Genomic DNA, 27226 nt, shown 5'->3' on the forward strand with positions numbered 1-27226 from the left:
ACTTTCTTGCTGCTGTATGAACTGTCACAAAAAGAATGCATTACTTGCTGAATAAAAAGAATAAAAATCTCATTCGGGATAATATTTGTTCTTCTGTTCTCTTTGTTCTTTTTTTCTCTTTTGCCCCACCCCACTTAATTGTCTTGAAATCTATTACATTTTTAACCTTTGCCATTTCTGATGAAAGGTCACTGACTTGAAACGTTAACTCTGCTGCTCTCTCCACAGATGCTGCCAGACCTGCTGAGTATTTCCAGCACTTTTGTTTTTATTTCAGATTTCCAGCATCTGAAGTATTTTGCTTTTAAATGAGGGTTGATGAGACTGACGTGCTTCATTTAGTCTTCATGGATTTGAGCAAGACTTTTAACAAGGTCCAACATGGAAGAATGGTCATCAAATTAAAAGCTTATACGATATTAAGGCACCTGGCAAGTTGGATCCAAAATTGACTCAGTGGCAGGAATCAAAAGGTAATGGCAAAAGTGTATATTTGTGACTGTTAGCCTGTTCTCTGTGGGATTCTGACCTCTGGGGAGCCTAAATTTGGGAGTCTCACCTTTTTTTCTTTGTCGGAGAATATTTGTTCTGAACTCTCTTTGCTCCTCATTGAATGCCTCCCACTGCTCTGACACTGATTTACCTTCAAGTAGCTGTTTCCAGTCCTCTTTTAACAAATCAAATCTCCGATTAGTAAAAGTGACCTTCTCACAATTTAAAATTTTAACTCTTGGTTTATCTGTATCCTTCTCTAACTATGCTAAATCTAACTGAATTATGATCATTGCCAATAAAATGCTCTCCCACTGACACCCCTTCCACCTACACAGGTTTTTTCCTTAACACTACGTCCAGAACTGCCCCTTTCCTTGTTGGGTTTGCTCAGCATTGGCTAAAAATTCTCCTGAATGCACTGTAAGAATTTTGCTCCATCTATACTTTATGCACTTCAGAATCTTCAGAATTATACATAAATATTGAACCTTAATTTCCACATTGATAAACATTGGATTGAATATGATGCAGCTATAAAGCAGTGTCATTGAGCAGCACGAAAGGAAATCAGCATTAAATTAAGTTAAAACTACAATTATCTATCACTGTGTAGTGTGAGGGCACTTCATGATGGAATGGTCTCTGCTCAAGACAAATTATGAACGAGAACATCCCCTCTTGCATTATTTAACTCTGCTAATATTCCCTGTTGTATTTTCAGATAAAGCTGCACCATGAAACATTTTGATGTCTTGAAAATGTGCAACCTCCTCATGTAGCAACTGAACACTCATTCCCCAAGTGATCAGTAGGGATACTCACCACTGAACTAATAAGAAAAAAAACCCACAACCCACACTTGTACACTTGTGCATTCCATACCGAAGCATCAGGACAAGTATCGCACTGTTACCAGACCTGGGTTCATCCAGCAGACACTGAGGAGAGAGAAACAAAGAGAGAAAAGGAGAAAGAGAATGACAGAGAGATCAATAGAGTCTGGAGTAGATGCTGAAAGGAACAGATTCACAATTCCGTATTTTACTTCATTGAGATTGACGGACAGAAAGCAAGAAAAGACACAAAGATGTACATTTAAACAGCGCCTTTCACGTCATCAGGATCTCACAAAGCACTTTACAGTCAATAAAGTACTTTTGAAGTGTGGTTTCTTCTGTAATCTCATGACAGAGAGAGACAGAGTGTTCGACAAAAATACTGATTCAGCAGATGCCAAAATATGATCTTAAGAATTACATCTCAATATGGAAACTTTATTTCCAGGTCTGTAAAAATCATAGTGTTTGTTTGATTCCGGTTCAGTAAAAGTAAACCTGAAGCAGAGTGAATAAATTCGCCTCTAATCCCTGATGAAATAGGGACAAAGCTTCCCAAATTCTATCAGGTCACCTTCCAGCCTTCTCTATTCTCGAGGTTTTCCTGTTTGCTTTAACCTCTCCGTTCTGGTAAAAGTTGTGAGTGAACATTTATTTTCCTGTTTTCAATTCTGGGTACTACCTGTGTGGAGTTTGCAAGTTCTCCCTGTGTCTGTGTGGGTTTCCTCCGGGTGCTCCGGTTTTCTCCCGCATGCCAAAGGTGTGCAGGTTGATAGGTCAATTGGCCAGTATAAATTGCCCCGAGTATAGGTATGGAAATATAGGGACAGGTAGAGATGTGATAGGAATATGGAAGTCGTGTAGGATTAGTATAAATGGGTGGTTGATGGTCAGCACAGACTTGGTGGGCCGAAGGGCCTGTTTCAGTGCTGTATCTCTAAACTAAACAAAGTCTCCACTCAAGAAAATGCAGAAAGAGACAAACTCATCTTGTATTATTTTTACTCTGCTATTTTCCTCTGCAACATGTTAAAATAACGCCATACAACTAAAATAAATCAAGTTTGTGAAGGTAAAAATCCAGCCACCTCCTCGGGGAATTGAACCACATTGACACACATAGAGTGAAACACACAGATATGTACACCGAGAGTGAGGGAGGCCTGAAGAGAGACAGACAGCCGGAAAGAAAGAGTGTCTCCAATTTGGCAGATTTTTGTTCCATTTCTAAAGGTACATTTTGAAATGCAAATGAGTAAATCCTGGAGGGATTGAAAGGTGCAGGATTTTATTACCTGTAATTGATGATTGCTTCTGTCGGGACCTGGCTAAACTTTGACATCATCAGAAAGGTAGACAGCAGGACACGAGCACTCACACACAATTCACAACAGATTGTTAAGTTTGTCATCTTAACCACTCGGCTATAACTGCATGCAATAAAGTATTGTGCCTGGTAAATGGAGTTCGGTCATAAAAGCAGCAGGAAAGTTAAAAATAAACTCGCAGAATTTGGGATGAAACTTAGCACAAAAGCAAAAATATGGTTGTTGCTGGAAATCTAAAATAACAGCAGAAAGTGCTGGAAATACTCAGCAGGTTCGCCAGCATCTGTGGAGTGAGAAACAGAGTTAATGTTTCAGGTCAGTGATCTTTCAGCAGATCTCGATGTCGACTCTTCTTCTGCCAATCTTCCTCAATCTGTACTCTCTGGTTTCAATCCTTCAGCCAATAGAAACAGTTCCTCTTTAATTCTTGGATCTAAACCCTTCATTTAAGCATTCGATCAATTCTCCTCTCTCCTTCTGTGCTCGACGATGAACAACCCCAGCTTCTCCAGTCTATCCACATATCTGGAATCTCACATTCCTGAATTATAATTTTTGCTACTTCGGCCATGCATTTAGCAGAGCAGGCTGCACAGTTAAAACTGGAAAAATGCCTTAATGTATCAAACACATGTGGAAGTCAGAAGAAAGGCCTTTCACAGAGTTAAGTACAAATGAGAGGCCGCTCCACCATCCAGTTCATCCTTCCTTATGATTTCCGATCACAGTCCCTAACTTTCCACGGAATGACACCAGAGTGTTGTCCCCACTCAGCTACCCCAGCCCATTCCAGGTTATCTGTGAAGATGTGCTCTCTGACATCAAAAAAACAAAAAAGAATTTGCATTTATATAGCATCTTGCATCAGCTCAGTCCGTCGCAAGGAACTTTTTAGCCAATCACATGCTATTTAAAAAGTGTATTCACTGCTCCACAGTGTGCATGAGGTGCACAGTGGCACAGTGGTTAGCACTACAGCCTCACAGCTCCAGGGACCCGGTTTCAATTATGGGTATTGCCTGTGTGGAGTTTGCAAGTTCTCCCTGTATCTGCGTGCATTTCCTCTGCGTGCTCCGGTTTCTTCCCACAGCGCCAAAGACCTGCAGGTCATTATAAATTGCTCCTCGTGTCGAGAATAAGGGATTACTGTAGGGTAAGTATAAATGGGTGGTTATTGGTTGGCACAGACTCGGTGGGCTGAAGGGTCTGTTTCAGTGCTGTATCTCGAAATGAATGATTTCTTGAAGATTGAAGATGTCAAAAGCCAAAGCATTTGATGTTTTCAACACGGCTGAAAGAGCCAGAATGTCATGAGCTTGGAATCATTTTTAGATGATTTAAAGATGACTTTGAAAAAAATCACCTCGTGCTAATTTAAAATAACAGTTTAACATTCTGGTTATGCTCCCCAGGTTGATTTCAGTGCAGTTTTTCCATAATAAAAGCAAAATACTGTGGATGCTGGAAATCTGAAACAAAAACAAGAAATGCTGGAATCACTCAGCGGGTCTGGTTGCATCTGTGGAAAGACAAGCAGAGTTAACGTTTCGGGTCAGTGACCCTTCTTCGGAACTGTGCAGAAAGTCTCCCTCAACGTTGAACATTACAGCTGATTTCTGTTCAAATTTGTGAGCGATTATTAAAGGATCATTCCATGATACCTCGGTTAATAACAGCAAGTCTAAGCTGTATGTCACACATGAAAACAGTTACATCAATTATTCACTCATTCCCAACGCCACAGTCAGTGAGACCGGGACAAGCAGCAATATTCTAAACCCACACTCTCCAATCACCCACTGTCAACAGAAAACAACAAATCAATCAGAGGGTTACTGCACATCCGTGGGACACGGGACACGACAGCCCGGGCCAAACCTCCCCATACTCTGAGCACAATGAAAGAGTTACAAACAATAGTAACAACTTTCAAAATCGTTCCCATGTAAAATGTCTTCATGTTATTTAAAAGCTGACTGTTCTGAAAGTGAGCACCATGGGATTTGTGTTTTTCGTGTTTTTCTGTTAGGTTTGCAATTCACTTTGTGTTGGATATTGAAGAGAATCTCATATCAAAATGAGGACACAACGTAGCTAAACAATAAATCCCAGAACAATTCCTCAGTAAAATGGATTGCAACCTTTGGAAGGAGGTGCAGTTACAAAGTGGAAGATGGGAATGATGTTATTGATGATTGAGTGGAATGTATTGAATCCTTGGGCTTTTGCTGATCAATTTCCTTTTACACCATGGAACACAAAAAAAGCTGAGGCACCAGGAGGAAACCAACAGTTATCTCACTTTAATGAGAGATATGGCAACGCTGCCATGGGTTGCCCAGTTACCTCAGTCAATAGAGCATGAAATTCTTAATTCCATGGTTATGGGTTGGAGCTCCATGTTCACTGTGATTGTTTTAAACTTTGCTGCTGCTTTCAAGGGCGAACCCCAGCTCTCCATTCCTCCACCAGTGTCACCCGCGCTCAAACTGTGTCTTTCTCCAGCACGCTGTTGTGAATAGCACAATTCCTGATTTACAAGTGAAAACTGTCGTCCGAATCACTGGACATGTGAGAGAGAAGTTTGTAGATGCAGCCTAATGTACAGCGAATGATAATACTTTAAAAGTGGGAAGTTCCATTGCAGCATTTGGACAAAAAGAAACTGCTCAGAGTAACAGAATGAGAATGGTCACTTCCTGGGGAACAAATAGCATCGGATCCACGTCTGAAAGGATTCCAATGACAATCATTGGATTCATTAGACTCAGGGAGAAAAACTCAGAAACTCATCCTGAACGTCATTTACATGCAGATGAGCTATGAGGAAAGATTGGATAAGGCTGAGTTTGTATTCCTTGGGACAGAGGAAGTTAAGGGGAGATGTAATGGAGGTGTATAAAATAATGAGGGACCTGTTTCTCAATAGACAGGCCAGAATGAGGTTTTCATTGCTGAAGCCACATTTAGCGCTGTCAGTAGAAGAAAAACAATCAAGACAGAAAGAGAGTCATGATAGGGGTAGAGTGGGAGAAAGAAGTCTGAAGTTGAACCAGAAGGTGAGAGTGAAGATTCATCATCACAAGTGGTTGAAGTGGTGACCAGGAAGAGTTGTGGAAGATGTGGTCCTCGCACATATTTATTCAAGATGTTTGGTAGTGGAAAAGTTAAGTTTGTACATATAGTTCATTTTTTACCTTCAGAGGTTCACAAAAAAAGAAGGAAGTTGGAAAGAATCAAATGAGTCGAATAAATCAGATAATTTGGTTCCGAGTTGAGCACCAATAGTTACTCAATCACAAATCATGCCAGAATCTTGCGCAAGAAAATGTTTGAGTTCAGATCCAAGGCAGAGTTGGAGAGACATGTCTGATGAAATGGAAATTTCAAATGCAGCTCAAGGTCAAAATCAGCCTCTGTTGGAGAAACCTCTCCTCAGACTCAGTCCAAGATGGGTCAAGGTCTTTCCACAAGTTCTGGATGTTTGAGTCAGGATAGAAGGTGGCATAGAATTGGGGAGTGGCAAATGTGACACCCTTATTCAAGAAATGTGTCAGGTCAGTCCGAGCAATTAAATGCCAGTTGGTTTAACGTCAGTGGTGGGTAAGATTTCAGAAACAATAGTCAGGGAAAATATCAATTTACATGTAGAGATGTTCAAGTTAATTAAGGATAACCAGAAGGGATTTGTAAAAGACAGATCATGCATGACTAATTGAATTGAATTTTTTGTTGAAGTTAAGGAGAAGTTTGATGAAGGGAGTGTGTTGAATGTTGTTTATATGGATTTTAACAAAATATTTAATAAGGTACCACAGAAAAGGCTTGTTAACAAAATTGTGACTTGTGGAATAGGAGGGTCAGTGTCCATTTGAAGAAGTTATTGGCTTAAGGACTGAAAACAACGAGTCAATGAAAGTGGTTGTTTTTCAGACTGGAGAATGGTAGATAGTGATGTTCCCCAAGATAGCAGAATTTCAAAATTTGCTGACGACAACAAACTTGGAGCCGCAGCAACCAGTGAGCATAATATGAACAGCCGACAACAGGACATAGAAAGGGTAGTCGAACGAACAGAATGTTTGCAGATTGAATTTTATACTGACAAGTGTGAAGTGATGCATTTTGACAGAGGGATTAAGGAGAGGCAATGTAGATGTAATAGCATAGTTCTAACGAATGTGCTGGAACAGAGTGACCTGGGGGTGCAGGTGCATCGATCTTTGAAGGTGGCAAGATATATTGAGAGAATAGTTAGTTAAGCATAAGGAATCCTAGGCTTCATAAATAGAAGTAGTCAGTACAATTTTGGTGAACCTCTTTAAAGCTCTGGTTAGCAGCAACTCTGTCCTGTTCTTGTCAGCACATTTCAGGAACGATATGAGCGTCCTTGAGAGGGTGCAGAGGAGATTTAGCAGATGGGTTCCTGGGATGGAGCATTTTAGTTACAAGGTTAGGTTGGCAGAGCTGGGCTTGTTCTCCTTAGAACAAAAGAGATTGAGGGGAGATTTAATAGAAGTGTACCAGATTATGACAGGCTTGGATAAGTTAGACAAGGGAAACGGCACAAGGAGTAGTGACCAAAAATTGCCAGTTCTGTGGGAAAAAAAAGGATGTGGGTGAATATGAGGAAGCACTGTTTTTGTATCTCAAGTGATAATGACCTGGAACTCACTGCCCACAAGGGTGGTGGAAGCAGAAATGATAAATGCCTTCAGGAGGAATTCTGAGAAAAGCAGGCTTGCAGGGCTACGGGCATCGAGCCTGACTGCGTTGCTCTGTGCAGAGCTGGCATGGACCGAGTTGTCTCCTTCTCTGCTGGAAATGACTATGAAGTTTTGCAGGGCTCTCACCGCACGTGGCTCCTGTTGCTTTAATGTCACCTCATCGTTGTTTTCGATCCCTTCTTCTGGCCAGTTCGGACGAACTTTTCTGCACTGTCAAGCTGTTTCTCATTGCACCCCGTTTCTAAAATTCAGTGCTCCACGTGAGGCTTGAACTCACAACCTCGACATAGTTCATTAATTATACTGCTGTATGAGTACCACACGCTAACCGATTGCGCCACTGAAGCCACAACGCACCGCATATAGTATGGGGAGCTGCAGGCAAGTTAGCCGAACATCAGTCATCTGGAAAATGTTCCAATCTATGATAAAGGAAGTATTAACAAGCACTTAGAAAATCATTGTCTGATCAAACAAAGTTTTTACCGAATGGAAATCTTGAATGACAAATTTATTCCAGAATTCTGAGTATGTAACTGAAAGGGCAGACAAAGGGGAACCAGGAATGTAGTATAATTGGATTTCCAAAAGGCATTCGGTGAGATACCATCAAAGATTAATATACTAGATAAAGGCTCATGGAATTGAAGTAATATATTAGCATGCAGGGATGACTTAGAGGTTAACGGACAGAAAGCAACGAGTAGGGATAAATGGAGAATTTTCAAGATATCAGACTGCAACTCGTGGAGTGCCTCAAGGATCAGTGCTGGGGCCACAGCTATGTCCAATACCGAGAGTGTGGTGGAAGCAGATTCGGTCCTGGGTTGAAGAGAAGATTGGTCCTTATCATCATTGATGCCAGCCTTTAGATAATTCCATTAAATCCACGTGCTATCAAGAGACGGGTGAAGGCAGTGAATTTCCAAAACACGATGGGCCCTGACACAATTCCAACTGTCATACTGAAGATCTGTGCTCTAGAACCAGCTGTGTCCTCAGAGAAGTTGTTTCAGTACAATTGCAAAACGCACATCTTCCTGACAATGCGAAATTTGCCCAGCTATGTCCTGTCCACAAAAATCGGGAAAAGTCCAATCCACCCATTAACTACCCCATCAGTCTACTCCCAATCATCAGCAAAGTTGTGGAAGGTATCGTTGACAGTGCAATCAATAAACACTTACTCAGTAACACATCGCTGACCTATGCTCAGTTTGGATTCCACCAGGGGCACGCAATTCCAGACTTCATTACAACCTTGGCCAAACATGGAAAATAGAGTTGTATTGGAGAGATGACAGTGTCTGCCTTTGACATCAAGGTAACATTAGACCCTGTATGGTATCAAGGAGCCCGAGCAAAACTGGAGGCAATGGGAAAGAGAGGGGAAACGCTCCACGAGATGAAGTCATACCTAACACAAAGGTATGTCCCAGGGGGAGTGTTTGCTAGAGTGGTTGGGGAGGGTTAAACTAAAATGGCAGGGGAATGGGAAACTTTGCAAGGAGTCAGAGGAAGGGTGATCAAGGACAAGAACCAAAGGGGAATAAGAAAAGTGATAGGCAGAGAAATCAAGGGCCTGAATCAAACAGGGCCACAGTGAAAAACAGTGGGAAGGAGACAAGTAATGTCAAAAAGAGAAGCCTTAGGCTTTGCAACTTAACGTGTGGAGTATTAATAATCTTCTTCTTTGGCCTCCTTGTCTCGAGAGACAATGGGTAAGCGCCTGGAGGTGGTCAGTGCTTTGTGGAGCAGCGCCTGGAGTGGCTATAAAGGCCAATTCGAGAGTGACAGACACTTCCACATGTGCTGCAGATAAAGTTGGTTGTCAGGGCTGTTATGCAGTTGGCTCTCCCCTTGCATTTCTGTCTTTTTTCCTGCCAACTGCTAAGTTTCTTCGACTCACCACGCTTTAGCCCCGCATTTATGGCTGCCCGCCAGCTTTAACGATCACTGGCAACTGACTCCCACGACTTGTGATCAATGTCACAGGACTTCATGTCGCGTTTGCAGACATCTTTAAAGGGGAGACATGGACGGCTGGTACCAGTGATGAGCTCGCTGCACAATGTGTCCTTGAGGATCCTGCCATATTCCATGCAGCTCACATGGCCAAGCCATCTCAAGCACCGCTGGCTCAATAGGGTGCATAAGTTGAGGATGTTGGCGGCCTCGAGGACTTCTGTGTTGGAGATACGATCTTGCCACCTGATGCCAAGGATTCTCCAGAGGCAGCGAAGATGGAATGAATTGAAACATCGCTCTTGGCTGACATACATTGTCCAGGCCTCGTTGCTGTAGATCAAGGTACTGAGGACACTGGCTTGATACACTCGGACCTTTGTGTTCTGTGTCAGTGCGCCATTTTCCCACACTCTCTTGGCCAGTCTGGACATAGCAGTGGAAGCCTTTCCCGTGCATTTGTTGATTTCTGCATCGAAAGATAGGTTACTGGTGATAGTTGAGACTAGGTAGCTGAACTCTTGAACCACTTCCGGAGAATGGTCGCCGATATTGATGGATGAAGCATTTCTGATGAGCTGTCCCATGATGTTCATTTTCTTGAGGCTGATTGTTCAGCCAAATTTGTTTTAGGCAGCCGCAAACCTGTCGATGAGACTCTGCAGACACTCTTCAGTGTGAGATGTTAATGCAGCACTGTCAGCAAAGAGGAGTTCCCTGATGAGGAATTTCCGTACTTTGGTCTTCACTCTAAGACGGGAAAGGTTGAACAACCTGCCACCTGATCTTGTGTGGAGGAAAATTCCTTCTACTGAAGACTTGAATGCATGTGAGAGCAGCAGGGAGAAGAAGATCCCAAACAGCGTGGGTGCGAGAACACATTCCTGTTTCACGCCGCTCGGGATAGGTAAGGAGTCTGATGAGGTGCTGCTATACTGGATTGTGCCTTTCATATTGTCATGGAATGAGGTGATGATACTTAGTAGCTCTGGTGGACATCTGATCTTTTTTAGTTGTCTGAAGAGACCACGTCTGCTGACGAGGTCAAAGGCTTTGGTGAGATCAATGAAAGCAACGTCGAGGGGCATCTATTTTTCACGGCCTTTCTCCTGTAGCTGATGAAGGGAGAACAGCATGTCAATGATCAATCTCTCTGCTCGAAAGCCACATTGTGCCTCAGGGTAGACATGCACGGCCAGCTTCTGGAGTCTGTTTAAAGCGACTCGAGCGAAGACATCCCCACTATACTGAGCAGGGAGACACCACGGTAGTTGTTGCATTCACCACGGTCACCTTTGTTCTTATAGAGGGTGATGATATTGGCATCCTGCATGTCCTGTGGTACTGCTCCCTCGTCCCAACACAGGCAAAGCAGTTCGTATAGTGCTGAGAGTATAGCAGGCTTAGCACGCTTGATTATTTCAGGGGTAATGCTGTCCTTCCCAGGGGCATTTCCGCTGGCTAGGGAATCAATGGCATCACTGAGTTCTGATTATTTTTGCTGTATGTCCAGCTCATCCATGAGTGGCAGAGACTGGGCTGCATTGAGGGCGGTCTGAGTGACAACATTTTCCCTGGAGTACAGTTCTAGGTAGTGCTCCACCCAGAGGTTCAATTGCTTGCGTTGGTCAGTAGTTGTGTCCCCTGATTTAGATTTGAGGGGGGCGATCTTCTTGATGGGTGTCCCAAAAGCTCTCTTAATACCATCATGCATATCTCTGATTCTTCCGGTGTCGGAGGCCAGCTGAATATGGCTGCATCGGTGTTACCAGTCATCATTTGCACAGCACCTGGCTGCTCTTAGTGCAGCGTTTCTGGCTGCTTTAAGTGCTACAGATGTTAGCTCGCTGGGGACTTTCTTGGAGTTCAACAGTGCAATGCACTTAGCGGCTATGACAGAGTCCAGCTCTTCAAAGTGAGATTGAAACCAGTCTGCATTCAGCTTCACACATTTACCATAGGTGATCATAGCTGACTCATAGATGGCATCTCTGATGTAGGCCCACTTGGTCTCTGCATCCCCTGTGGGAGTGTTTTGAAGGGCTTTTTCAAGTTGAATTTAGAAATTTATGTAACAACTGTGGATAAGAAATTCTGCTCGTGTTGATGTGTGAGTGGCTCTTCTGCTTGGAGTGATGCAGCTTCTTTGGTTTGAGTCTAACCTTGCTGCACACCAGGGAATGGTCGGTATGAGCAATAAAGTGGATGAATTAATTGTGCAAATGGATGTAAACGGGTATGATATAGTTGGGATTACGGAGACATGGCTGCAGGCTGACCAGAGATGGGAAACGAACATCCAGGAGTATTTGAAATAAAAACAAAAAATGCTGGAAATACTCAGCAGGTCTGGCAGCATCTGTGGAGAGAGAAGTTAACGTTTCAGGTCAGTGACCCTTCTTCAGAACTGGCAAATATTGGAAATGTAAAAGGTAATAAGCAAGTAAAGTATGGGTGCGGCAAGAGATAACAAGGAGAAGGTGGAAATAGGACAAAGTCACAGAATTGCTGACCAGTAGGTCATGGAGCAAAGATATGTAAATGGTGCGTTGAAAGACAAAGCATTCGTACAGAAAGGGTGTCAACGGACTGAAAATTGAACAGCTGAAAGTACAAACATGAAAAAAATAGTGGGTAAGCAAATTGATCAAACTAATGTACGGCAGATGAAGTATAATGTGAATAAATGTGATGTTATCCACTTTGGTGGCAAAAGCAGGAAGGCAGATTATTATCTGAATGCCTATAAACTGAGAGAGGAGAATATCCAACGAGACCTGCATGTTCTCGTACGCCAGTCGCTAAACATAAGCATGCAGGTGTGACAGGTGTAAAAAAAAAGGCAAATGTTATGTTGGCCTTCATTGCGATAGGATTCGAGTACAGGAGCAGGAATGTCTTGCTGCAATTATACAGGGCCTTGGTGAGGCCACACCTGGAATACTGTGTAGTTTTGGTCGCCTTATCTGAGGTTGGATGTTCTTGCTCTCGAGGGAGTGCAACGAAGTTGTACCAGACTGAATTTTGGGATGGCCAGACTGACGTATGCGAGATTGAATTGGTTAGGATTATATTCGCTGGAGTTCAGAAAGCTGAAGGGGTGGCGGTGGGGGGTGGGGTGGTGGGGTGGTGGGGTGGGGGCGGGTTGTGTGTGTGTGGGGGCGGGGAGGGGGATCTCATAGAAACCTATAAATTTCTAACAGGCCTTGACATGGTAGATGCAGGAAGGATGTTCCCGATGGTGGGGGAGTCCAGAACCAGTGGTCATAGACTAAGGATACGGGGTAAACCATTGGTCAGTGACTCTCAGTTTCGGTTCACTCATCTCCTGACCTCATTACAGCCTTGGTTCAAACATGGACAAAAGAACTGAACTCAAGAGGTGAGGTGAGAGTGACTGCCCTTGACATCAAGGCAGCAATTGACCGAGTATGGCATCAAGGAGCCCTAGCAAAACTGAGGTCAACGGAAATCAGGGGGAAGCCCTCCACTGGCTGGAGTCATACCTGGTGCAAAGGAAGATGGTTGTGGTTGTTGGAGGTCAATCATCTGAGCTCCAGGACATCACTGCAGGAGTTCCTCAGGGTAGTGTCCTAGACCCAACCATCTTCAACTGCTTTATCAATGGCCTTCCGTCAATCATAAGGTCAGAAGTGGGGATGTTGGCGGATGATTGCATAATGTTCAGCACCATTCGTGACTCCTCAGATACTGAAGCAGTCCGTGTAGAAACGCAGCAAGACCTGGATAATATCCAGGCTTGGGCTGATAAGTGGCAAGTAACATTCGTGCCACACAAGTGCCAGACAATGTCCATCTCCAACAAGAGAGAATCTAACCATCTCCCCTTGACATTCAACAGCATTACCATCGCAGAATCCCCCACTATCAACATCCTAGGGGTTACCATTGACCAGAAACTGAACTGGAGTAGCCATATAAATACCATGGCTACAAGAGCAGGTCAGAGGCTAGGAATCCTGAGACGAGTAACTCAGTTTCTGACTCCCATAAGCCTGCCCACCATCTACAAGGCATAAGTCAGGAGTGTGATGGAATACTCCCCACTTGCCTGGATGGGTGCAGCTCCAACAACACTCAAGAAGCTCGACACCATCCAGGACAAAGCAGCCCACTTTATTGGCACCCCATCTACAAACATTCACTCCCTCCACCACCGACGCACAGTGGCAGCAGTGTGTACCACCTACAAGATGCTCTGCAGCAATGCAGCAAGGCTCCTTAGACAGCACCTTCCAAACCCGCGACGTCTACCAACTAGAAGGACAAGGGCAGCAAATACATGGGAACACCACCACCTGCAAGTTCCCCTCCAAGTCACACACCATCCTGACTTGGAACTATATCGCTGCTCCTTCACTGTCGCGAGGTCAAAATCCTTGAACTCCCTTCCTCACAGCACTGTGGGTATACCGACACCAAATGAACTGCAGCAGTTCAGGAAGGCAGCTCACCACCACCTTCTCAAGGGCAATTAGGGATGGGCAATAAATGCTGGCCTGGCCAGCGTCACCCACATCCCATGAATGAATTATAAAAAATTCAGGACTGAGATGAAGAGACGTTTCTTCACCCAGAAAGTGGTGAACCTGTGGAATTCGCTCCCACAGAAAGCAGTTGAGGTCAAAACATTGTATGTTTTCAAGCTCTTGGGCTCAAAGGGATCGATGGATATCGGGGAAAAGCGGAAACAGATTAGTGAGTTGGATGATCAGCCATGATCAGAATGAATGGCGGACCAGGCTCGAAGGGCCGAATGGCCTACTCCTGCTCCTATCTTCTATTCTTCCATTTTTAAAGGAAGATGGTTGTGTTGTTGGGCGTCAATCATCTCAGCTCCTGGACATAGTTGCAGGAGTTCCTCAGATCTTGTCCTGGATCCAATCAACTTCAGATGCTTCATCAATGACCGTCCCTCCATCACAAGGTCAGACGTGGGGATGCTCGCTGATGATTGCACTATGGTTGGTACCATTCTCGACTCCTCAGACACTGAAGCAGTCCATATGCATATGCAGCAAGGCCTGGACTACAGTCAAGCTTGGACTGATAAACGGCAAGTTACAGTCACACCTCACAATTGCTGGACAATTTCATCCCCAACAAGAGAAATTCTAAACATCTCCCCTTGAAGTTCAACGGCATTATCTTTGCTGAATCCTCCACCATCAACATCCTGGGGATTTGCCTTGCCCATCCCTAATTTCCCTTGAGTAGGTGGTGGTGAGCTGCCTTCTTGAACCGCTGCAGTCCATGTGGTGTCGGTGGATGGACAGTGCTGTTAGGGAGGGAGTTCCAGGATTTTGATCCAATATCAGTAAAGGAACGGTGATATATTTCCAAGTCAGGATGGTGTGGGGCTTGGAGGGGAACTAGCAGATAGTGATATTCCCACTCATCTGCTGTCCTTGCCCTTCCAGGTGGCAGAGGTCACGCGTTTGCAAAGCGCTGTCGAATTGCAAAGTGCTGTTGAAGGAGTTGTGGTGAGTTGCTGCAGTGTATCTTGTAGATGATACACACTGCTGCCATTGTGCTTTGGTGGCAAAGGGAGTGAATGTTTATGGTGGCGGATGGGCTGCCAATCAAGTGGGCTGCTTTGTCCCGGATGGAGTTGAGCTTCCTGAGTGCAGCTCCAATATCATTCAAGTAAGTGGAGAGTATTCCATCGCACTCCTGACTTGTGTCTTGTAGGTGGCAGACAGGCTTTGGGGTGTCAGGTGTTGGGTTAATCGCTGCAGAATTCCCAGCCTCGGACCCGCTGTTGTAGACACAGTATGTATGTGGCTGATTCAGTTCTGTTTCTGGTCAATGGCATCCCCCAAAATTGTTGATAGTCGGGGTTTCAGCGATCATAATTCCATTGAACTGGGGTTCCATTCCCAATGCGGTCATAATTTGTGTTATATTGGTGACCAATGGTGCACCACAGGGATCGGTGCTGGGACCCTTGCTGTTTCTTATATCAGCAGAAAAGCTGCTCAGGTGGAAAGTCCAAAATAAAAGCATCACATGTTCGAAAGATTCAGCAGATCAGGCAGCTTTTGTCGAGAAATCCTCTTCACTAAAAAAGATCTTTCTCAAACAATTGTGTTAGACTATCGCAGCTGCTTCAGTGGGACTGTGAATGTATAATGGTGAATACTCTGTGTTGTGGTCACAGCCACTCCAAATCCAGATAGAGCTTGCTTTATGTCTTAAACCGGCTGCTGCACCAACTAATGGAATGCAGCAAATAACCAATCCTTACTTCTTGAAAATGAATTTCTTCTTGATGGAGAAAAAAAACTACTGTCTCCTTTTACAGCATTTCACTTACACATGCCTGTGCTTCACGTTCCAACATTCAAACCCGCCCCTTCTCTCAGATTATTCCTTCCACTATTAACACTGACTTGCTTCCATTTCAGTTCACTGTGGCTTAGCAGACTGTAACATTCACTTTCACGGTCTTAAAGCCGTTAACATTGCTCAGTTACCACCGCTGTTTCGAGGCTGCACACGTTCCATTCACACCAATGTTCATTTGGACCTTGAACTGAGTCTATCCAATTAATGGAGAAAGAAACTGGAACACACTATCTGAAGGGGTGGTAGTGGCAGGAACACTCACAACATTTAATAAATATTTAGATGAGCACTTGAAACGCCATAGCATACAAGGCTGCGGGCCAAGTGCTCGAAATGGGATTAGAATAGATGGGTGCTTGATAGCTGGCACAGATACGATGGGCCGAAGGGCCTATTCCTGTGCTGTGCAGCTGTATATCTCTAAAGTTGATGAGGGTAGCGGTAATGTGAGTGATGTTGTGGAGATGGACTTTAAAAAGCATTTGGTGAAATACCACATAATCAACTTGTTAGAAAAATTAAAGTGATGGAATTAAAGGACCAGTGACAGCGCGGATACATAATTTTCTGAGGTACATAAAACAGAGAATAGCGAGAAGAGAAGAGGACTGACTTCCAGGGTGATGGGGAAAAGCTGGATTGTGGGATTAAACTGACTGATCTTTCAATGAGCTGGTGCAGGCTCGGTGGATCGAGAGGATTCCTTCTGTGTTGTAAACTACACTGATTCCATCATGGGAATTTTAACATACACTGGGAGATGCAACTCAACACAAGGCTCAAAGGCAATGATTCCCCAGAATATGTCTCATTTAAGCAATTGTCTAATGCATTGTACCAATGATTTAATTAGAATAGCCAGCAGCAGCTGAGCTGTGATGGCCGAGTGGTTAAGGCGTTGGACTCGAAATCCAATGGGGAATTACCCTGCGCAGGTTCAAACCCTGCTCACAGCGGCTTTGTGTCATTTTTCTTGAGTTGACTGCTCACTTTGCTGGTTGGAAATGTTCAAATGTCTCAGTATCAATCAGAGATCGTGGATTTGTCATCAACTGAACAAAAGGCAAAAAATGTGTGAGAAATAAACAAACAAATCAGCCTATTGAAGGTGAAGAAATGGGAAAAGCAGCTAATATTGAAAGGCGTGGGTGAGCTTCACTGGTGTTCGAGTGGTGTGGGCTCAATGCATTCACTCTCGCGTTCTGGGTTCCATTCCTGGTCAGAAAGTAATCAGTCTTTTTTACTGTTTATGACAACTCTCACAAACGTGACTGACATTAAAAAGAAACAGCAAATGGTTCGCAACTCGGCGGTCATAGAGTTATACAGCAGAAAAACAGGCCCTTCGGCCAATCGTGTCTGTGCCGGTCACAAAGAACCTAATTATTCTAATCCCATTTTTCAGCACTTGGCCTGCAGCCTTGTATTCTCTGCCGTTTCAAGTGCTCATCGAAATACTTGGTAAATGTTGTGAGGGTTCCTGCCTCCACCAACCCTTCAGGCAGTGTGGTCCAAATTCCAAACACCCTCTGAGTGAACTTCTTCCCTCAAATCCACTCTAAACTTCCTGCCCCCTACCTTAAATCTATGCCCCCTGGTTATTGACACCTCCGCTAAGGAAAAGGTTTCTTCCTGTCGAACCTATCAATGCCCCTCTAATTTTCTATACCTCAATCGTGTCCCCCCTCAGCCTTCTCTACTCTAAGGAAAATAACCGGAGCCATTTCAGTCTCTCTTCATAACTGAAATGCTCCAGGTCAGGCAACATCATTGTGAATCGCCTCTGCACCCTCTCCAGGGCAATCACATCCCTCCTATAAGGTGCTGCCCAGAGTACTGTGCACAGTACTCCAGCTGTGGCCTAACTAGCATTTTATACAGCTCCATCATAACCTCCCTGCTCTTAAATTCTGTGCCTCGGCTAATAAAGGCAATTATCCCATATGCCTGCCTAACCACCTCATCTGCCAGTGCTGCTGCTTTCAGTGGTCTATAGACAATTACACCAAGGTCCCCCAGACCTTCTGTACTTCCTAGGGTCCTACCATCCATTGTATATTCCCTTGCCTTGTTAGTCCTCCAAAATGCATCACCTCACACTTATCAGGATTAAATTCCATTTGCCACTGCTCCACCCATCTTACCAGCCCCTCTATATCGTCCTGTAATCTAAGGCTTTCCTCCTCACTATTTACGACACCACCAATTTTCGTGTCATCTGCGAATTTACTGATCATACCTCCTATATTCACGTCTAAATCATTAATGTACACTACAAACAGCAAGGGTCCCAGCAGTGATCCCTGCGCTACACCACTGGTCACAGGCTTCCACTCACACAAACAACCCATGACGACCACCCTCTGCCTCCTGCCACTAAGTCAATGTTTGATCCACTTTGCCAAAGTTCCCTGGATCCCATGGGCCCTTACCTTCTTAACCAATCTCCCATGCGGGACTTTATCAAAAGACTTACTAAAGTCTATTTGACTACATCAACTGGTTTACCCTCATCTACACATCTAGCCACCACCTCAAAGAATTCAATCAAGTTAGTTAGACACGATCCCTCCCTGACAAAGACATGTTAACTGTCCCTAATGAATCCCTGCCTCTCCAAGTGGAGATTAATCCTGTCCCTCAGAATTTCTTCCAATAGTTGCCCAACCACTGATGTTAGACTGTCATTACCTGGTTTATCCCTGGAACCCGTCTTGAAGAAAGTTACCATATTCGCTGTCCTCCAATCCTCTGGTACGTCTCCTGTGGCCAGATAGGATCTGAAAATTTGTGTCAAAGCCCCTCTGATCACCTCCCTTGCCTCACATCATAGCCTGGGATACATCGCACCTGGGCCTGGGGATTTATCAAATTTTAAGCACGCTAAAACAGGTAATGATTCCTCCCTTTCAATGTTAATGTGTTCAAGTACATCACAATCTCCCTCCCTGATATCTACACCCACATCGTCCTTCTCCATAGTGAACACAGATGAAAAGTAATCTTTTAAAACCTCACCTATAACCTCCAGCTCCACACACAGATTGCCGCTTTGGCCCCTAATGTACCCCTGTTTCGCCTGTAGATTCTATACCCTGGAATATTGAGTTGCCAGTCCTGCCCCTCCCTCAATCATGTCTCTGTGATATCAATAATATCATAATCCAATGTGATAATCTTCACCCTCAATTCATCTGCCTTACTGGTAAGATTCCTTTCATTAAAATAGATGCAATCCAGTCTTGCATTTTTCACTTGTGCCTTGACAATATTTGCTCTGCATTCCACAGTGACTCCGTTTTTCTTTTATATTTGGCTGTGCATCACCCCCTACTGTACCTCCACTTTGTTTCCCATCCCCCTGCCAAATTATGTTAGCACCCTGCAACCCCACTCACCCCGCCCCCGCACCCACCACCCCACCCCAGCCCCGCACCCCCAACAGCACTACCAAACCTCTCAGCAAGATTGTGGTCCCGTTCCAGTTCAGGTGCAACCCACGCAACCTGCACGCCAGAAACAGACCCAGTGATCCCTCCTGCACCATCTCCTCAGCCACGCATTCATCTGCTCTATCCTCCTATTCCTATACTCACTCGCATGTGGCACCAGGAGTAATCCAGAGAATACACCGTTTGAGATCCTGCTTTCAATCTTCTACCTAGCTCCCTAAATTCCTGTTGCAGGACCTCATCCCTCTTTCTGCCTATGTCGGTGTGTACCACGACCTCTGAATGTTCACCCTCCCCCTTCAGAATGTCCTGCAGCTGCTCCATGACATACTTGACCAGAGCACCAGGGAGGCAACATACCATCCTGGAGACCGTTTCCCACCACAGAAACGCCTATCTGTACACCTCACGATAGAATCCCCTATCACTATAGCTCTTCCACTCTTTTTCCTGCCCTGCTGTGCAGCTGAGCCACCTGCAGCATCTGTGGAGAGAGCGAAACACAATTAAAGGTCCAGGTCGGTGACTGTGCAGCAGAGCTGAAGAAGTCAGAGATGTAACTGGTCGCTAACAGTTATAGAGACAGAGCTTGGGATGGAAAGGGGAACATGTTAGAACACAGAGTGATGAACTGATGAAAGTGAGGAAGAGGCCAGGAAAATATGGGTGGCAGGCAATGGGGCAGATATTTCTGCCTGCTGCTCAAGCTGCACAAATATCATTCCTGATCAACCAATCACAACTGCTCTGTCAACGAATCATGCTGGACCGAATGGCCTCCTTCTGTGCTGTACCGGTCTGCAATTGAATGTTCCTTAACAGCACTGCTGCTGCCTTCACAGTCATTCTACCATCTTACAACCCATTCGAGCCAAATACACATTGAAAACCAGTGAGAAATTATGCAGAGTTTGAAATATAAGCAAGTGGTAAAAGATTGGAAGGAGAGTGTGACTGGGGATAATTGCTAATGGGAACAACTCTTACACATTCCAGTATTCAGTATCTGGAAGAAGCAGGAAGATGAGATCACAGTGCTTATTTATCCCATTATCTGCAACACCCATTGTTTCCCAATGTCCTCCATCTTTCATTCCCATTCCTGGCTTTCCAGGGAAATCTGGGTTTCATGAATTCGATGTGTTCACATCAGGCATCTAACTCACCTGGGAGCTGGAGGAACAGAGAGAGCTGGAGAAAAAGCAATGATAGAAGAAGGAGATCTAACATGAAACTGGCAGAATTTGATGTGTGTCAGTTGTTTCAATTGATGTCTGATGGCAGTGTGCTGCTTTGTACATTGATGAGGTTGGTTCATCTTGGAAATTGCAAATTGTACATCTGCAGCTTTGTGGACATGTCAACACATTCTGTGCTGTCATTGCCTGAACAAGGCTTTTGTGTTTTAGGTAAACATTTGATTGTTTTAATGAGAAACTAAACTGTGATGAAAGTGGCCTGAAGTGAAGAAATAGCAAATATAGCATGGAGCAGCTAACTTGTAGTGAATTCTGGTAGATTCCTTGGTGGTCTTGTGGTTGGAATTCAATGCTTTCTACATCGCAGACATGGTTATATTCCCAGTCAAGGAATGAAACACGGTCAGGAAATGAATTTTTCTTGCTGCTGTATGAACTGACACAAAAAATGCATTCCTTGCTGAATAAAAACGTAATAAAGCTCATTAGGAATAATATTTGTTCTTCTGTTCTCTTTGTTCTTTTGTTCTCTTTTGCACCACCTCACTTTATTTGCTTAAAATCTATTACATTGCTAACCTTTGCCCGTTCTGGTGAAATGTCGCTGACCTTTCACATTCACTCTGCGACGCTCTCCATGCATGCGGCCAGACTTGCTGAATATTTCCAGCACGTTTTGTTTTTATTTCAGATTTCCAGCATCTGCAGTATTTTGCTTTTATATTAGAGTTGTTACGACAGGCGTACTTCTTTTAGTCTTCATGAATTTTAACAAGTTCCAACATGGAAGACTGGCAGATATGAAGCAATGTCACTGAGCAGCACGAACAGAAATCGGTATTACATTCGATTAAAATCACAATTATCTATCACTGTGCAGTGTGAGGGCACTTCATGATGAAACGATCACTGCTTCAGAAAATTCTTGAAGAGAGCATGGTGCAGAAGGCCATTCAAGAGGTGCGAGCAAAAAGGCAAGTGGTAGTTATCGGGGATTCTATAATGAGGGGGATAGATAGTATCCTTTGCAATCCTGATCAGGAGTCCCGCATGGTGTGTTGCCTGCCCGGTGCCAGGTTGCTGGACATCTCTGACCGGCTTGAAAGGATATTGGAGCGGGAGGGGGAGGATCCAGTTGTTGTGGTCCACGTTGGGACTAACAACATAGGCAAGGCTAGGATGGAGGACCTGTTTGGGGATTATAAAGCACTGGGAACGAAATTAAGGAACAGGTCCTCGAGGGTCATAATCTCCAGATTACTGCCCGAGCCACGTGCAAATGCCTGTAAAAATGGTACGGCAATTATCATGGGGGATTTTAATCTACATGTAGATTGGTCGAACCAGCTCAGTCAGGGTAGCCTTGAGGAGGAGTTCATTAAGTGTATCCGTGATAGTTTTCTTGAACAGTATGTAAGGGAACCGAAGAGGGAGCAAGCTATCCTAGATCTAGTCCTGTGTAATGAGACAGGAATAATTAATGACCTCATAGTTAGGGATCCTCTTGGAAGGAGTGATCACAGTGTGGTTGAATTTAGAATACAGATGGAGAGTGTGAAGATAAAATCCAATACCAGGGTCCTGCGCTTGAACAAGGGGGACTACAATAGAATGAGGGAGGACTTGGCTAAAGTAGACTGGAAACAAAGATTTTATGGTAGGACAGTTGACGAGCAGTGGAGGACTTTCAAAGCAATTTTCCAGTGAAAAGGAAGGACTGGAAGAAAAGGGGTAATCTGCCATGGGTGTCTAAGGAAATAAGGGAGGCTATCAAATTGAAAGAGAAGGCATACAAAGTGGCCAAAAACAGCATGAAACTAGAAGATTGGGAAAACTTTAAAGGTCAACAGAAAGCCACAAAAATAGCTATAAAGAAAAGTAAGATAGAACATGAGAAAAAACTAGCACAGAATATAAAGACAGATAGCAAAAGTTTCTACAAATATATAAAACGAAAAAGAGTGGCTAAAGTAAACGTTGTTCCTTTAGAGGATGAGAAGGGGAATTTAGTTATGGGACATGATGAAATGGCCGAGGCATTGAACAGGTATTTTGCATCAGTCTTCACAGTGGAGGACATTAATAACATGCCAGCAATTGACAAAGAGACGAACGAAGGTGAGGACCTGGAAACAATCATTATTACGGAAGAGGTAGCGTTGCGCAAGCGAATGGAGCTGAGGAATGATAAGTCTCCTGGCCCTGATGGAATGCATCCCAGGGTACTAAAAGAGATGGCGGGAGAAAGAGCAGATGCACTGGCGGTAATTTTCCAAAATTCACTGGACTCTGGGGTAGTCCCAGCAGATTGGAAAACAGCAGATGTGATGCCACTGTTTAAAAAGGGAGGTAGACAAAAGATGGGGAATTATAGACCGGTTAGCTTAACCTCTGTAGTGGGGAAGATGCTTGAGTCTATTATCAAGGAAGAAATAGCAGGGCATTTCGATAGAAATTGTCCCATTGGGCAGACGCAGCATGGGTTCATGAAGGGCAGGTCATGCTTGACAAATCTTTTGGAATTCGATGATGACATTAGGAGCAAGGTGGACAATGGGGACCCAGTGGATGTGGTGTACCTAGATTTCCAAAAGGCCTTCGACAAGGTGCCGCACAAGAGGCTGCTGCATAAGATAAGGATGCATGGCGTTAGGGGTAAAGTATTAGCATGGATAGAGGATTGGTTGACGAACAGGAAGCAGAGAGTGGGGATAAAAGAGTGCTATTTTGGTTGGCAATCAGTCACTAGTGGTGTGCCTCAGGGATCAGTGTTGGGACCGCAATTATTTACAATTTATATAGATGATTTGGAGTTGGGGACCACGTGTAGGTTGTCAAAGTTTGCAGACGACACTAAGATGAGTGGCAGAGCAAAGTGTGCAGATGACTGTGAAACTTTGCAGAGGAACATAGATACATTGAGTGAGTGGGCAAAGGTCCGGCAGATGGAATACAATGTTAATAAATGTGAAGTCATTCATTTCGGTAGGAGTAACAGTAAAAAGGATTATTACTTGAATGGTAAAAAGTTGCAGCATGCTGCTATGCAGAGGGACCTGGGTGTCCTTGTGCATGAATCGCAGAAGGTTGGTCTGTAGGTACAGCAAGTAATTAGGAAGGCAAATAGAATTTTGTCCTTCATTGCGAAAGGGATTGAGTTTAAAAGCAGAGAGGTTATGTTGCAGCTGTATAAGGTACTGGTGAGGCCGCACCTGGAGTACTGTGTGGAGTTTTGGTCTCCTTACTTGAGAAAGGATATACTGGCACTGGAGAGGGTGCAGAGGAGGTTCACTAGGTTGATTCTGGAGTTGAGGGGGTTGCCTTATGAGGAGAGACTGAGTAGATTGGGATTATATTCATTGGAATTCAGAAGAATGAGGGGGGAATCTTATAGAAACATATAAAATTATGAAGGGAATAGATAAGATATAAGAAGAAGTTCCAGAGATGTAGAGGAAAGGATAGTGAAGATGATTCTCGACAGGAGCGAGAGTAACAGGGTAGTGGTTATGGGGGACCTTAAATTTCCAAATATTGACTGGAAATACTATAGTTCGAGTACTTTAGATGGGTCAGTTATTGTCCAGTGTGTGCAGGAGGGTTTTCTGACACAGTATGTAGACAGGCCAACCAGGGGCGATGCCACATTGGATTTGGTACTGGGTAATGAACCCGGCCAGGTGTGAGATTTAGATGTAGGTGAGCACTTTGGTGATAGTGATCACAATTCGGTTAGGTTTACCTTAGCGATGGGCAGGGTCAGGTATATACCGCAGGGCAAGAATTATAGCTGGGGGAAAGGAAATTATGATGCGATTAGGCAAGATTTAGGATGCATAGGATGGGGAAGGAAACTGCAGGGATGGGAACAATCGAAATGTGGAGCTTATTCAAGGAGCAGCTACTGCGTGTCCTTGATAAGTATGTACCTGTCAGGCAGGGAGGAAGTTGTCGAGCGAGGGAACCATGGTTTACTAAAGAAGTTGAAGCGCTTGTCAAGAGGAAGAAGGCGGCTTATGTTAGGATGAGACGTGAAGGCTCAGTTAGGGCGCTTGAGAGTTACAAGCTAGCCAGGAAGGATCTAAAGGGAGAGCTAAGAAGAGCAAGGAGAGGACACGAGAAGTCATTGGCGGATAGGATCAGGGAAAACCCTAAGGCTTTCTATAGGTATATCAGGAATAAAAGAATGACTAGAGTTAGATTAGGGCCAATCAAGGATAGTAGTGGGAAGTTGTGTGTGGAATCAGAGGAGATAGGGTAAGTGTTAAATGAATATTTTTCGTCAGTATTTACAGTAGAGAAAGAAAATGTTGTCGAGGAGAATACTGTGATTCAGACTACTAGGCTAGATGGGAATGAGGTTCACAAGGAGGAGGTGTTATCAATTTTGGAAAGTGTGAAAATAGATAAGTCCCCTGGGCCAGATGGGATTTATCCTAGGATTCTCTGGGAAGCTAGGGAGGAGATTGTAGAGCCTTTGTCCTTGATCTTTATGTCATAATTGTCGACGAGAATAGTGCCGGAAGACTGGAGGATAGCAAATGTTGTCCCCTTGTTCAAGAAGGGGAGCAGAGACAGCCCTGGTAATTATAGACCTGTGAGCCTTACTTCGGTTGTGGGTAAAATTTTGGAAAAGGTTATAAGAGACAGGATTTATAATCATCTTGAAAAGAATAAGTTCATTAGCGATAGTCAGCACGGTTTTGTGACGGGTAGGTCGTGCCTCACAAACCTTATTGAGTTTTTCGAGAAGGTGACCAAACAGGTGGATGAGAGTAAAGCAGTGGATGTGGTGTATATGGATTTCAGTAAGGCGTTTGATAAGGTTCCCCACGGTAGGCTATTGCAGAAAATACGGAAGTATGGGGTTGAAGGTGATTTAGAGCTTTGGATCAGAAATTGGCTAGCTGAAAGAAGACAGAGGGTGGTGCTTGATGGCAAATGTTCATCCTGGAGTTTAGTTACTAGTGGTGTACCGCAAGGATCTGTTTTGGGGCCACTGCTGTTTGTCATTTTTATAAATGACCTGGAAGAGGGTGTAGAAGGGTGGGTTAGTAAATTTGCGGATGACACTAAGGTCGGTGGAGTTGTGGATAGTGCCGAAGGATGTTGTAGGGTATAGAGGGACATAGATAGGCTGCAGAGCTGGGCTGAGAGATGGCAAATGGAGTTTAATGCGGGAAAGTGTGAGGTGATTCACTTTGGAAGGAGTAACAGGAATGCAGAGTACTGGGCTAATGGGAAGATTCTTGGTAGTGTAGATGAACAGAGAGATTTTGGTGTCCAGGTACATAAATCCCTGAAGGTTGCTACCCAGGTTAATAGGGCTGTTAAGAAGGCATATGGTGTGTTAGCTTTTATTAGTGGGGGGATCGAGTTTCGGAGCCACGAGGTCATGCTGCAGCTTGACAAAACTCTGGTGAGACTTCACCTGGAGTATTGCGTGCAGTTCTGGTCACCGCATTATAGGAAGGATGTGGAAGCTTTGGAAAGGGTGCAGAGGAGATTTACTAGGATGTTGCCTGGTATGGAGGGAAGGTCTTACGAGGAAAGGCTGAGGGACTTGAGGTTGTTTTCGTTGGAGAGAAGGAGGAGGAGAGGTGACTTAATAGAGACATATAAGATAATAAGTGGGTTAGTTAGGGTGGATAGTGAGAGTCTTTTTCCTCAGATGGTGATGGCAAACACGAGGGGACATAGCTTTAAGTTGAGGGGTGATAGATATAGGACAGATGTTAGAGGTAGTTTCTTTACTCAGAGAGTAGTAGGGGCGTGGAACGCCCTCCCTGCAACACGCCAACTTTAAGGGCATTTAAGTGGTCATTGGAATGACATATGGATGAAAATGAAATAGTGTAGGTCAGATGGTTTCACAGATCGGCGCAACATCAAGGGCCGAAGGGCCTGCACTGCGCTGTAATGTTCTAAAAAAAAAGAGAGGATGTTTCCACTGGTAGGTGAAGTTAGGACAAGAGGTCATAGCCTCAAGATTAGAGGGAGCAGATTTAGGACTGAATTAAGAAGGAACTTCTTCACCCAGAGGGTTGTTAATCTATGGAATTCCTTGCCCAGTGAAGTAGTAGACACTTCTTCAGTAAACGTTTTTAAAGCTAAGGTAGATATCTTTTTGAACAATAAAGGAATTAAGGGATACGGTGAGAGCGCGGGTAAGTGGATCTGAGTCCACGAAAAGATCAGCCATGATCTTATTGAATGGTTGGAGCAGGCTCAAGGGGCCGGACGGCCTCCTCCTGCTCCTACTTCTTATGACCTTATGAGCATTCCCTCTTGCATGTTTAACTCTGCTAACATTCACCATTATATTTTGAGATGAAGCTGCACCATGAAACATTCCGATGTCTTGAAAATGTGCAACCTCCCCATGTAGAAATTGACCCCACACTCCCCATGTGGTAAGGATACTCATCACTGAACTAAAAAGGAAGGAACACAACTCACAGTCACGTATCCGCGACAGAAGCATCAGACCAAGAATTGCACTGTTAGCAGACCTGGGTTCATCCACCAGCCCCAGAGGGAGGATTTTTATTCCAGACAGACACCGAGGAGAGGGAAACAAAGAGAAAAAGATAGAAAAGGAGAAAGAGAACGGCAGAGTGTGGAGTAGATGCTCAAAGGAACAGATTCACTCCACAATTCCATATTTTACTTCACTGAGACTGACAGACAGAAAGTAAGAAAAGAAGAAAGACTTACATTTAAACAGCGCCTTGCACATCCCCAGGATCTCACCAAGCGCTTCACAGTCAAGGAACTACTTTTAAAGTGTGGTCACTGCAGTCATCTAATGACAGAGTGAGAGTTGGACCAAAATGCTGATCCATCAGATGTCAA

General features: G+C 44.2%; 2 non-coding genes across 2 annotated transcripts; one reads left to right on the forward strand and one right to left on the reverse strand.

Annotated features, from left to right (window-relative positions):
* Window positions 1–7638: 7638 nt before the first annotated feature.
* Window positions 7639–7733, reverse strand: trnam-cau (transfer RNA methionine (anticodon CAU)). Its single transcript has 2 exons — window positions 7696–7733; window positions 7639–7674 (listed from the first exon to the last, which is right to left on the reverse strand). It is a non-coding gene; the product is annotated as a tRNA-Met (tRNA).
* An 8859-nt stretch (window positions 7734–16592) lies between these two features.
* On the forward strand, window positions 16593–16676 carry trnas-cga (transfer RNA serine (anticodon CGA)). The gene has a single exon. It is a non-coding gene; the product is annotated as a tRNA-Ser (tRNA).
* The last annotated feature ends 10550 nt before the right edge of the window (window positions 16677–27226 follow it).

The sequence above is a fragment of the Heterodontus francisci genome, chromosome 34, assembly GCF_036365525.1.
Source record: "Heterodontus francisci isolate sHetFra1 chromosome 34, sHetFra1.hap1, whole genome shotgun sequence".
NCBI classification, from domain to species: domain Eukaryota; kingdom Metazoa; phylum Chordata; class Chondrichthyes; order Heterodontiformes; family Heterodontidae; genus Heterodontus; species Heterodontus francisci.